Raw genomic sequence first — 14,080 nt, forward strand, 5'->3', positions numbered from 1 at the left:
ATGCATCAATGTCTATTTTGATATAAATGTTAATATTTAAAACTGATTGCCTCAATCACTTCTAGTTTCTGTATGTGTACCCAAACTAATTTGGAATCAGGAACTTAGAGGATCCTTCTAAAAGAGACATTTAGAGGTCATTGTGAAGGATGAGGAATGTTCCACGAACTCACTGCTTTTTACTGGCAGCCTTGAGGGGTCATATCATTCTGTTTCTCAATGCGTATCTCAGTAAGAAGCAAAGGAATTTTGTAAATAAATATTTGCTCCATCAATACAAGCAGGATCAATTCTATATGGAACAACTCAATGCATGCAAGGATCTGTGGAGTTTCCTTTACTCCTAAAAAGCCAGTCTGCAGGCATTGTCTCCCAGGTTTAGACCTGGAAAATTTAGAAAGCTATGAAGTCTCCCACTATAAAAAAAATAATAATAATAACTGTTTAATGCAATCCGTTGCTGTTTTGTGATAAATTGCCTTCTTGGAAGCAAAGCAAGAAACACCTGGATGAGGGTCTACAAAAGCCGCAAAAGACAACATAACATTAGTTGTCCTTGGGAAGCAAACTGGATGACTTGAGGTCAAGGGTAAGAGACGTCCTTTTACCATTGACCTTGTTTCATTTTACTGTTTGTGCTATTTACATGTATTATGCCTTTTAGAAAACAGATTCATAATAATTTTAAAATAAATTATTTTAATGACTTCAGAAAAGAGCAGCAAATAACATTTTTGTCTCATTTATCATAATTTAAGCCTTGAGGTTCTCACCCAGTCAGCTCTGATGGAGCTCAAAGTCCAGCTAAACAAAGCTTCTATGCCTGACACTGCTTCACAATGGAGCGTCCACACAATCAGTCCTTGCAGCAGAAACGAGAGAAGGTATACAAATGGAAAGGCTGGGCTCAAGGGACCCACAGCATTGAACAAGCTCCCTTTCGTGAGACAGAGAGGGAACAGAATATATAAGTGTTTACTCACATATGCAGAAACAGTCCTTTGAAATTATGGATGCCTAAGACCTACAGTGACTGACATTATATTCACGGAACTGGATTGCATTTAGTAAGGGGAAACCAAGCACAATTCGCTCTTCGACTTACTTATAGTCATTGAAGGATTATCTGAATTAGCAAAAGGAGCATCCAGTACTAAATTAAACAATCTAAATTAAATCTATTAATGCATACGACAACGCACACATATCTGTTTGAGATAGAGGTTAGGCCGTGATACTCTAGGTAGAGGATTTGCAGTATTCTTTCCTTCCCTTGTAGAAATGAAGGATGAGATATTACAGGACATTTGTCAGAATCAGTTCTAGAGCCTTCAAACAGAAAGTCAAAGTATAAGTGACCTTTTAATAGTAGAAGAAAAGTAGGACAGTTTTCTCTCGCTCCCAACACACGTGCATGCGCACGCGCACATACACACACTCACACACACACACGCTCCTCTAAGGGAGCAGGAGCTTTCAAACTGTGGCCATTTTTATCCCCTGACGTAGACCTCTTCATGTGATCAGTTGTTTTGTGGGGTGGAGGGTTGTATTCATACACTTGCTCAGATTAGCTCTGTGCAACAAAGCTGTGTTGATGTTAGACATCCATACACCTGCCAGCTCTGTTAACTAACCCGTGTGGCTGTAGGTGTTAAGGATTTGTAAATTAAGCAATCCTAAGACATGGATGCTAACAAGATGTAGTTGAACTTGTGCTGCCTTCGTGTGTTGGTATTGAGAAAGCACTGTAGCCTAGACTCAGGTTCACAATGTTTACACTCACGCATCTACAACAGTTCTCGATTTTTATGAATCACCTGGATTTTGTTAAAATGCAGATTCTGGTTCAGCAGGTCGAGGGCAAGGTCTGCATTTCCAACAAGGTGATGCTGACACAGCTGGGCCATGACCCACACTTTTAGCAGGACTGTGCCCCTCAGACGGTGTCTGACTACACAGTCTTTTCATACATTTTGAAATTTCAAGCATGAGACTTTGAAAATTTGAATACATGTAACTATACTACCTATACAAAAAATAACAAAAGTTAGAAAACAAGTGAAATCATTTTTGTTGAAACCCTAGAATTCTGTAATACAGCCGAGTGAAAAACGGGTAAGAGTTGCAGTAACAGGCCCTCCGTAGGAATCTTGCCTTTGAGTTGGAAGCTTTTCATCACGCTCACCAGGAAAATTTCCTCTCCCGAACCTCGGCTACACCGCTCTTCACAGACCAAATTGAAGCTTCACTGAGAATGGCTTCAGGGATTTCCTGAACACAATAATCACTTTTTTCTCTTTTAGATGTTTTGCTTCCAGAAGGCAAAAAAGGACAAACTGAACCTCGGAGCACAGCCTATATGATGATTTTGCAGGAATATTAAGATGGGTTCCCCCGGCTCATTATACTTAGCAAACTAGGGCAGGAACAAAAAACCAAACAGCACATATTCTCACGTATAAGTGGGAGCTAAATGATGAGAACACAAGGACACAAAGAGCGGAACACACACACTGGGGCCTCCTTGAGGGTGGAGAGTGGGAGGAGGGAAAGGATCAGGAAAAATGACTAACAGGTACTCAGCTTAGTCCCTGGGTGATGAAATAATCTATACAACAAACCTCTCTGACATAAGTTTACCAATATAACAAATCTGCACATGTACTCTAAATCTGAAATAAAAGTTTAAAAAATTAGAAAAAGAAAAATAGCCAGGCATGGTGGCACGCACCTGTCATCCCAGCTACTCAGGAGGCTGAAGTGGGAGGATCTCTTGAGCCCAGGAGGTCAAGGTTGCAGTGAGCCATGATTGTGCCACTGCAATCCAGCCTGGGTGAGAGTGAGAAATTACCTCTTAAAAAAACGAGAAGGTGGGCGCACTCGTGGGGTGTATTAGAAAAAGTGCTCCCTCCGGATGGATGAGGCCCCTGGATAGATGGTGCTGAAACAGGTCAGGGTCACTGGTCTCATTGTCTAAGGTGTTATCCAAGCTCATCGTCTCACAACCAAAGAATTCAGGAGCGTGGACACAAAGAATGAGGTTGGAGCAAAAGTTTAATGAGGAAAACCAGCAAGCTCTCCACCGTGCACAGGCGAGCGTGAGTGGGTTGCCATTTTCACAGTTGAGTCCAAAAGCTTTCAGAAGAAACTCCTCTCATCTATGTAGCTGTTTGAGTAACTTCTCTTCCTGAAAAGCTGTCTGCAAACCCTCTCCTTTGTCTATGTAGCTATGGATGTGACTCTAGGTAAGCACAAAGCGCCGCTTCTCTTGTTTGTAAAACCGTGGGTTTGTTTTAGAGAAGGCCCCCTCCTCCCTGCGCAAGTTCCCACGGAGCCCACCGTGGACATGTCTGAAAAGAAGCGGAAACTTTTCCCTGGGATCCGGCCAATCACACGCAGAACAAAAGGCTTCTGTGCCAGACACTAATGCTTGTCTGTGCAGGTGCAGCCTGAGTTTTCCCCAGGCTGCTCTATTTTTGCCTGTAGCTGTGATTTTTCAGGCAGGCTGCTTCTCCGAGGACCAACCTTAGCTATCTACCTAACTGATTTTTCCTTTTCTTCTCCCTCAGTGCTTCACACGAAGGAAAAGATGCCCTTCCTCACAAGTGTACCTGGCCCACAGCTTGAAGAGCAGAGCTTGGGTTGGATTTGTGAAGGGCACAGTTTGACCATCACCGGGGCAGCCCATCTAAAACTCTCCCAGTCAGCTCATACCAACAAGGAAATCTTGTAGATGTTCAGTAAATTAGAGGCAAGTGTTCACAGGAAGCAGTCTTCTTATTTGCTTTTCTAATCCCTCTGGTGGCAAGAGAGCCTGAGTGCCGGGATTCCGGGAGGCGGAGGGGCTGATAGTGGTGCAACGTGGGGCTCCATTTTCCCTCACTGCCTTGGACGTCTCCCCCTGGTGTCTGGTCTTTATACCTGATAAGGTGTTTGCATTGTGTTGTGGCTGAGTTATATCCCCTCACCCAAATTTACAGCAGAAGTCTTAATCCACTGGGCATGCTGGCTCACGCCTGTAATCCTGGCACTTTGGGAGGCCAAGGCAGGAGGACCGCTCTCAAGGCCAGCAGTTTGAGACTAGTGAGACCTCATCTCTACCAAAAAAATAAAAATAAACAAAATATTAGCTGGAAAGAAAGAAAGAGAAAAAAGAAAAGAAAGAAACTCTAATCCCCAATAACTCAGAATGTGTCTGCATTTGGCAATAAGATCTTTAAAGAAGTAATTAAGTGAAAGTTAGCTCATTAGGGTGGTCCCTCATCCAACCTGACTGGCATCCTTATACGAAGAGGAAACAGGGACACAGACACACACAGAAGGAGGACGGAGTGGAGACACACGGAGAACTCGGCCATCTACAGGCCAAGGAGAGAGGCTGGAGAAGGAGCCAACCCTACTGACACCCTGACCTCAGTCTTCCAGCTCCAGCATTGTGAGGAGATGCTATTGTGTGATTTGAGCCTCCCAGTCTGTGGTAGTTTGTTATGGCAGCCCGGGGGGACTGAAACACCTCGTCCACTAGACCTTGATAATTTACAGAAAAACTCAGAGGTAAACGCTTGTGAGATTACAGGGAAAGGATGCACCATGAGTAGACCCACAAAAGGTCCTCTCCACTCCCTGACTTCCCCTCCTCCATGCAAGTCCACCCACGTTGGCAGCAGTGGGCTTGAGTGGAAAGTCAGCAGCAGCAATGGAGCCTTGAAGCTGGCCCATCTGTGTGAGGCGAACTGTTAAAACAGAAGGAACACTGGGAGCAGGCTTTTCCCATTTCTCCAACCACAGCTTCAGACACTCTCTGATATGCAGAGAGTGATTATTTCTCCTTGCTCTTTCTGGGAGGTTTGAAGGAGAAGGTAGCACTCCTCATGCATTTTTCATTCTACAGCCATTTAAGTCCATTGCTGCCAAGAAAATGAGGGACCTAGTAAATGACTTCTAATTAAAAATACAGGAAAGCTTCAAGTGACTTCATAAAGATGTCATGGCAATATAGCGCATCAGTCAATCACTGTAACTCCCGGATCTAGGCAAATAAGCACAGACCTATTCATTCTTGAATATTTTTTCAGGATATGAGTGCCCTGTCCAAATCCAAAGGTCTACTTGAACACAATTTCAGTTCTTTCATTCTTTCCCAAATAACATCAGTAAAACAGTTTATGTTCTTTCTCACCAAGAAGAAAACCAAACCCTTCTGATACTATTTCAACAACTCTTATTCCTCCACTCACAGCCTCCTCTCAGGTGAAGTTTTTTTCTCCCTTTATCCAAGCCTTTGCCTTCCTTCTGCCTCCTTTGTGGCTAAAATTAATGTACTGCCTAGAACCAGACCTGTCACCTTCTGACTCACAGAAGGATGGGAAAACATCAAGGTACTGAAAAGCCTTAAGAAGATTCATGAAGCATCATTAGACACTGAATTAAAACTGTAAGTATAAAAAAACTGTGGCCTGGCGCAGTGGCTCACACCTGTAATCCCAGCTCTTTGGAAAGCCCAGGCGAGTGGATCACTAGAGGTCGGGAGTTCGAACCAGCCTGGCCAACATGGTGAAACCCCATCTCCGCTAAAAATGCAAAAATTAGCCAGGCGTGGTGGTGCACACCTGTAATGTCAGCTACTCAGGAGGCTGAGGCAAGAGAATCGCTTGAACCCAGGAGTCAGAGGTTGCACTGAGCCGAGATCACGCCACTGCACTCCAGCCTGGGTGACAGAGTGAGATCACATCTTAAAAAAAAAAAAAAAAAAAAAAGTGTTTCACTATCACTGTAATCAACCCAGAGAATAGTTTTGTTGTCCTCCATTGTCTATGGAATGCCAAACACTTGTGCTGTCTTAGACTCACAGGGCTTGTAACCGGCCCAATTGTCTTATAGAACTGATGTTTATGGTTTCTTTTGAATCCACATGGAAACTGACCTTCCCAGTCTTAAAATTTGAGACAGTTACATTTGTCTTTTCTGAGTTCCTTTTTCAGGAAACCAACCATCAGCCTTCCTAGATAGTATCAAGGAGCTGAAACTCATCAGAACACTGCCTCCGGACAATGAGATGCCAGACCCCTTGCCCGTCATGACTCTACCTAAACGGCCACCTGCTTCCTGTTGACCTACTCTTTCTACTTTCTCCTTTCCTAATTCCTGTTTTTCCACACAGGGTTACATTCCTTCCCTGCTATATAACCTCTAGTTTTGGTTGCTCAGGGAGATGGATTTGAAGCTGATCTCCCATCTCCTCTGCTGCAGCACCTGATTAAACTTTTCCTTGGCATACTCATTGTCTCAGTCATTGGCTTTCTGTACAGCGAGCAGCAGGACCTAGACCAAAGCCCTGGGGTTTTGGTAAGATTCAATGTCTCTGCAACCAAGTTGCTTATTTTCACCATGTAGTAAAAATAAGTACCATAGTCTGGGTGCAGTGGCTCACACCTATAATCCCAGCACTTTGGGAGCCGAGGCGGGCAGATCATGAGGTCAGGAGATCGAGACCATCCCGGCTAACACGGTGAAGCCCCGTCTCTACTAAAAATACAAAAAATCAGCCAGGCGTGGTGGCAGGCGCCTGTAGTCCCAGCTACTTGGGAGGCTGAGGCAGCAGAACGGCGTGAACCCGGGACGTGGAGGTTGCAGTGAGCCAAGATCGTGCCACTGTACTCCAGCCTGGGCAACAGAGCAAGACTCCATCTCAAAAATACACACATACATACACACCATCTAAGCCTTGTTTAGATAACTTGTTTCCTTTAACTCACTCTTCAGACACCCCCCACTCTCAGCTTCACTCTTTGCCCCATACCACTCTCGTTACCCACTCTTATTAACAGCCATTCATTTCATCTTTATTGGATCCAGCTTCTCTATCCATAGACATGGTTTCTACCACACAACTCCTGAAACTTAAACGTGCATATGAATTACTTGGGTATTTTATTAAAATTTATATTTACTTCAGCAATTCTGGAGTGAAGTCTGAAATTCTGCATTCCCGCCAAGCTCCCAGATAATGTCAGTGTTGCTGATGTGAAACTGTACATTGGTTTAAAATATTCTATTGTAACCCTTTGTAGGGTTTTCAGCCTCCAAACACTGGCTCTGGGAGTTAAATTGTACTGGTAACTTATATATCACTTCTGTCAAATAGCCAAATCAATCCATCAGTGAATATTTGTTGAATACCTACTCCAAAGTCCCCTGTAAAATATATTCTTCTTAGTTTGGTAGGTAGTTTTGAAAGCATTTACCCTTTCAAGTGTGTGTTTGTTTTTGCAACAGAGTCTCACTCTATTGCCCAGACTAGATTGCAGTGGAATGATCTCAGCTCACTGCAACCTCTACCTCCTTGGTTCAAGAGGTTCTCTTGCAGCCTCAGTGCCCTGAGTATCTGGGATTACAGGCATGTGCCACCACACCTAATTCTGTATTTTTAGTAGAGATGGGATTTCACATGTTGGCCATGGCTGGTCTCAAACTCCTGACCTCAGATGATCTACCCGCGTCTGCCTCCCAAAGATTAGAGGTTTGAGCCACTGCATCCAGCCAACATTTCAAGTTCTAAAAGCTCTAATCTTTTCATAGGCAGTCAGTATTCTTCCCCTTTCTCCTTATCTCATCACCAAGGTTTTTTTGTTTTCTTACAACAGAGTTCCAATCTGTCACCCAAGCTGGAGTGCGGTGGCACAATCTTGGCTCACTGCAGCCTCCACCTCTCAGACTGAAGCAATCCCCCCACCTCAGCCTCCCAAGGAGCTGGGAATACAGGCACTGACCACCACATCCAGTCAATTTTTGTATTTTTAGTAGAGATGGGGTTTCACCATGTTGGCCAGACTCATCTCAAACTCCTGGCCTCAAGTGTTCTGCCCCCTTCAGCCGAAAGTGCTGGGACTACAGGCGTCAGCCACTGTCCTGGCCTACTATATTTTAATATAAGATTTATATTTCAATTATTTGAAGATGGGGTTCAGGGCCCAAGAACCTTTGCAGTGTTCTCAAGCTACATTCATTCATTCATTCAATGTTTATTATTAACACACTACATACTTGGCACTGTTTACTGATAAGCAGAGAACACAAGACAAGCAAGGTCCCTGTGTGTCTGGAATTGGTGGGTTGTGTCACTGAGTTCAGCAATGGAACCAGGGAACCTCACGGTACGTGTTACAGTTCTTAAACACGGCATGGCCAGGGTTTCCTCCCTCAGACGTTCAGATATGTCTGCAGCTTCTTCCTTCGGGTGGGTTCGTGGTCTCGCTGTCAGGAGTGAAGCTGCAAACCTCCGTGGTGAGTGTTACAGCGTTTAAAGGCAGTGCGTCCTGAGTGGTTTATTCTCCCAGGTGGGTTAGTGGTCTCGCTGGCTTCAGGAGTGAAGGTGGGTTCGTGGTCTGGCTGGCCTCAGGAGTGAGGCTGCAGACCTTCGCAGCGACTGCGACAGCTCATACAGACACCACAAACTCAAAAGGCGAGCAGCAGCAAGATTTATTACAAAGAGCAACTGAACAAAGCTGCCAGTGCCGCAGCTGACGGGAACTGCTGCTGCTGGCTGGCGCGGGCAGCCCGCTTTTATTCCCTTATCTGGCCCCACCCACATGCTGCTGATTGGTCCATTTTACAGAGCGCTGATTGGTCCGTTTTGACAGAGTGCTGATTGGTGCGTTTACAATCCTTGAGCTAGACACAGAGTCACTGAGTGCATCCAAGCAGCTGAACAAAACGTACAACTAAGAGTCTCCCATGAAATCACAACCAGTAACTGCAGGTCGACCCTGAGTCACGGCCAAGAAAGATTCTCGCCAAGCCTCAGAGATTCTCTCTGCCCTCTAGAGGCACTCACCGTGCTTGTGGAGATGCTTTCGGCTTCCTGAAACAACAGTATACTCACGCCTGTAATCCTAGCACTTTGGGAGGCCGAGGTGGGTGGATCACCTGAGGTCAAGGAGTTTGAGACCAGCCTAGTCAACGTGGTAAAACCCCATCTGTACTAAAAATATAAAAAGCAGCTGGGCATGGTGGTGCGCATCTGTAATCCCAGCTCCTCGGGAGGCTGAGGCAGGAGAATCGCTTGAACCCGGGAGGCGGAGGTTGCAGTGAGCCAAGATCATGCCACTGCACTCCAGCCTTGGCAACAGAGACTCCACCTCAAAAAGCGAAAAAAAAAAAAAAGAAAAAACCAGAACAATCTATCAGAAGGTGGATCCATGTGGATGTGAGATTAGCACTGGGCACTTACATGTGACCGCCTCAAAAAGGAGTGGTGGCCAGTGTCGTCTGAGAGCTTCAGCTGCCGACGAGCTGCCTGGTGACGGTTGTAGGAAGCAGAAAGGTCTAGCGTGAACAATGGGAACAGCACTTACCGTGGAGGTGACACACATAAAGCGAAAGCAGCCTCCACCCGACCCTGCTTCAGGGGAAGCCACGTCCTCAGGTCGGTTAGGACTAAAAGATGAAGAATTTAAGGATGCAAAATATTTTGCTGATAACTGCCCAGGGGGTCAGAAGACACAGAGGAAGAATTTGGGGGATTCTGCAGGGTTTTGAACCTGGGTCACCCCAGGAAATGTACAGAACCATGTGAGGATGAGACTCCAGCGTGGGAGGATGACCTGGGGGTGTCTCACCACTTTCAGTGATTGTGATAAACTGGAAGAATTGGCTCAATCCTAATGATACATAACAGCAGAATTTTTGCAAAAAGAGCTAGGCCTACTCATAAGATTGAATAGTTCAGAGGTCAGTTAACTTTTTCGGTAAAGGGCCAGATAATAAGTATTTTAGATTTTGTGCCACAATTCCTCAACTCTGCCATTGTAGCAAAAAACCAGATATGAGATACGAGAATGGCGTGAACCCAGGAGGCGGAGCTTGCAGTGAGCCGAGATTGCACCATTGCACTCCAGCCTGGGCAACAGAGCGAGACTCTGCCTCAAAAAAAAAAAGCAGATATGGCCAGGCGCGGTGGCTCATGCCTGTAATCCCAACACTTTGAGAGGCCAAGGCGGGTGGATCACAAGGTCAAGAATTCAAGACCAGCTTGGCCAACGTGGTGAAACCCCGTGTCTACTAAAAAATACAAAAAAATTAACCAGGCGTGGTGGCGGCACCTGTAATCCCAGCTACTCAGGAGGCTGAGGCAGGAGAATGGCGGGAACCCGGGAGGCGGAGGTTGCAGTGAGACGAGGTTGTGCCAATGCATTCCATCCTGGGTGACGGAGCAAGACTCCATCTAGAAGTAAACAAAAAAAAGCAGATATATCTCATAGATAAAGGCATGGGCATGGCTCTGTTCAATAACATCTTATTTATGGTTACTGAACTTTTAATTTTATATAATTTTTAATGTTATGAAATATTATTTTTCTTTTGATTATTTCTTCAAACATTTAAAAATGTAAAAACTTTTCATAGCTCATGGCAGGCCAAGTTTGGAACATCTGCCATAGATTGAAGACCTCTGGCACAGTTTAATATTTAGTGGGTAAAACGGAAAAGGAGATTGGAAGCAGATTAGTGTGGTTGTCAAAAAAAGCTAAAGTGTTCGGATGGGGGTGTGGGTAGGCATGCTTTAGAATCCATTAAAAATCGTTACAGGAGGCAAAAGATACGATCTCAATGTTTTAGGAAAATAGGTGGTTGCAGTAAAAATGATGCATTGGAAAGATAAGAAACCAGATGCAAACAGTCAGTTTAGAGACCTTGGCACTTCTATAGGGGGACACATAAATGCCTAGAGACCCCTTTGCTTGAGAAAGTATAAGCCATTCAATGTTATTAGAAATAATTAAAGTGGTAATATTGAAAAGATATTAAATATCCAATTTTACTTTCTCTCTGAACACACTGTAAGTCGGAAAAACATATTAACGAAAACAACAATCTAATACCCTGAAATAGACCTGTGAAAAGGCTCGCAGGTAAAAGACAACACAAGGAAGACAGAGAGACAGAAGGAACAGAATATTTAGGCACATTCAAGGGATTTAACCCACAGGTTAAGTGTATGATGCTGGCAGTAAGAATATGATGCTGGCCAAGAAATGGGGCTTCACACGGGAGAAGAGTTCACAAAAAGGACTCAGGAGTCTGGTCCGAGATGGAACCAGAGCTGAAATTATTTTCTCTTGGAATTTGAGAATTCTTTTCTATGACAATTTCAAACATCACTTTCCCTTCTTGAAATGTATGATTGGTCTTTCTGGGTGAAACCCTAGGGGCTGGGGGAAGGAGAATCACCTCCTAGGGGTTATACCCGGGAAGGCACAGGGGAGACCCACTGCAAGTCCTAAAGAGCTCCTGGATTGGGCCAGCGAGACATACTTTTCGCATCCTTCCATGACAATCGTTTCTTGACTCTTGTTTTTTTTTTCTTGACTCTTACTTAAGGAAAGAATAAAGGTACACCCAGAACCCCGTTGGATACCTACTCCTTGGTCGCATTCATTAGAGAAAGAACTCTCAGCGGTGGTGACGCTTTATCAGTACCCTGCAGAAAATCCGCTGAAACCGAGGTCCCTCCTGTTAGTTCACAATAGGCATAGTCCTCTGAGCCTGTTTGCCCCCTCTTGCATTCTGATTTACTGCTCACTCCTCACTTAACTCCTCCTTTGTCCTTTGCTGTTCACAGACTGCACTTGTAAACTGGGTAATTCGAGTCTGATCCTGGGCTGCGCTCTCTTCTACCTATACTCATCCCCAACAATGGGGCTACTAATACCATCTATAATGAAAAGGGCCACAAGGAAAATAAGCCAAGGGGATATGGTAGAGACTGACTGAGTCAACTCAGGCACATCAGCCCCGATGTCACGCTTAAGCTGAGATCAGAATGCTTGGAATAATCTGGGGCATAGAATTTCAGACAGAAGAGAAGCAAATGCAAAAACCCTGTTGCCAGTTAGAAAGACGGATGTAGCTGGAGAAAATTCTGACATAGTTCATTACTGCTTCACTGCATCACCTTCCTGAGGATGCGACAGCACGGCCTAGCTGAAGAGCTGAGGGGCTGCACTCGTTTTTAATATCAACTACATCACCTAAATCAACCTGTTCTAAAGCATATTTGGTGGATTCTTTTAGCTAAGAAAAAAAAAAAAGATGAAATATTTAAGTTCCAAATCAAATACTGTTTGAGTCCCTGGTGCTCACATATTTACTCATATTGATCCATTTCTAATTACACACATAAACACATTCTTCAAACCTTTTCACTACCCACTAATTGGTTCCAACTCATAAGGAAAATCATAGATTTAAATCCTAAAATTTAAAAAAAAAAAACTATACATAACTGCGTGTCCCACAACTGCTTATTTTATACTTTCTTTTCTCTTTGCCCAAATAAGGTGGCACCTGTATTATTTACATGCCAATATCACTTGTTCTCACCACTTCAAACATAATATAAAACAAGAACCAATTGTTCTACCATTTCCCTATTTAGACTATATATAGACCTTGTAAAATCTGGAGGATCCAATGTGACTCAATGGCATTTTCCTGGACAGATGTGCATTTTAAAGTATTGGTTTAAAATCCACATTATGGATATAAAAGACATCTAAAGGCTAATGATATGATATAAAATACATTCCTAAAAGCCAAGGTAATTCCACGTAGGAAGCGATAACATTAAAGTTTCCAAAAGAAAGGCTTTCTTACAAGTAGTGATTATTGATTTGAGTCTTGTAAAAATTATAAACTTGGAATGGGGGGGTGGTAAATTTTATAGAAAGGGTGGTATTAGCGAGGATATCCCAAGGCATAAATTATACTTTCTAGGCTAGAACTGGAATGAGATTGTGCAGTTTGTATCTGTGCATTAACCATGTCCTAAATGCAAAATGGCATCCTGGATCAAATCCTAGAACAAATACAAAGTACATTAGTGGAAAAGCATGGTGAAGACCAAATAAAGTCTGGAGCTTGGTTGATAGGATTGCACCATTGTTGATGCTGTATTTTGATAAATGTGCATTGGTTGTGTAGGATGTTAACATTAGTGGAAGCTGGGTGAAGTATATATGGAAACTCTCTGTACTATCTTTGCAACTCCTCTATAAATCCAAAAGGATGTCAAAATAAGAAGTTAAAAAAAGACCACACCATCTGAGGTTGACTCAAAAGATTCCGAGGGAAAATTTGAGTGATGATCTAAAACAAGACAGAGCAAGCCCAGAAAATTTACTCCAGGTAAGCCCAATTTTAGTAGGTTTGTTAGTACAAAGGCAAGGGATGTTTGGGGAAGGGGAGGTTATGGGAATAGTTGTCTTAGTCGGTTCAGGCTGCTATAACAAAATACTTTAATTTGAGTAATTTTTATTTATTTATTTATTTATTTATTTATTTTTGAGATGAAGTTTCCCTCTTGTCACCCAGGCTGGAGTGCAATGGCACAATCTTGGCTCACTGCAACCTCCGCCTCCCGGGTTCAAGCGATTCTCCTGCCTCAGCCTCCTGAGTAGCTGAGACTCCTGAGTAGCTGAGACTCCTGAGTAGCTGAGACTACAGGCACGCACCACCAAGCCCGGCTACTTTTTGTATTGTCAGTAGAGACGGGGTTTCGCCATGTTGGCCAGGCTGGTCTTGAACTCCTGACCTCAGGTGATCCACCTGCCTTGGCATCCCAAAGTGCTAGGATTACAGGCGTGAGCCACAGCCTCTAGCCAAGTAGTTTTTAAACAACAGAAATGTATGGCTCATAATTATGGAGGCTCAGAAGTCCCAGATCAAGGTGCCAGCAGATTTGGTATCTGGCGAGAGCCCACTCCTCATAGATGATGACTTGTGTGTGTCCTCACAAGGTGGAAGGGAAATAGGCTCCCCCACACCTCCTTTATAAGGACACAAATTCCATTCACCAGGGCAGAGCCCTCATGACCTAACTGCTTACCAAAGGCCACACCTCTTGCTACCATCACATCGAGGCAGGTCTCAATGCATGACTTTTGGAGGGACACAAACATGTAAACCATAGCAACAGTCCATTCTTAAAAAGAAGAAAAAATCTGGCCTGGTGTGGTGGCTCACACCTGTAAGCCCAACACTTTGGGAGGCCAAGGAGGGGGTATCACCTGAGGTCAGA

Source organism: Colobus angolensis, unplaced genomic scaffold (genome assembly GCF_000951035.1).
Source record: "Colobus angolensis palliatus isolate OR3802 unplaced genomic scaffold, Cang.pa_1.0 Scaffold296, whole genome shotgun sequence".
Taxonomy (NCBI): Eukaryota; Metazoa; Chordata; class Mammalia; order Primates; family Cercopithecidae; genus Colobus; species Colobus angolensis.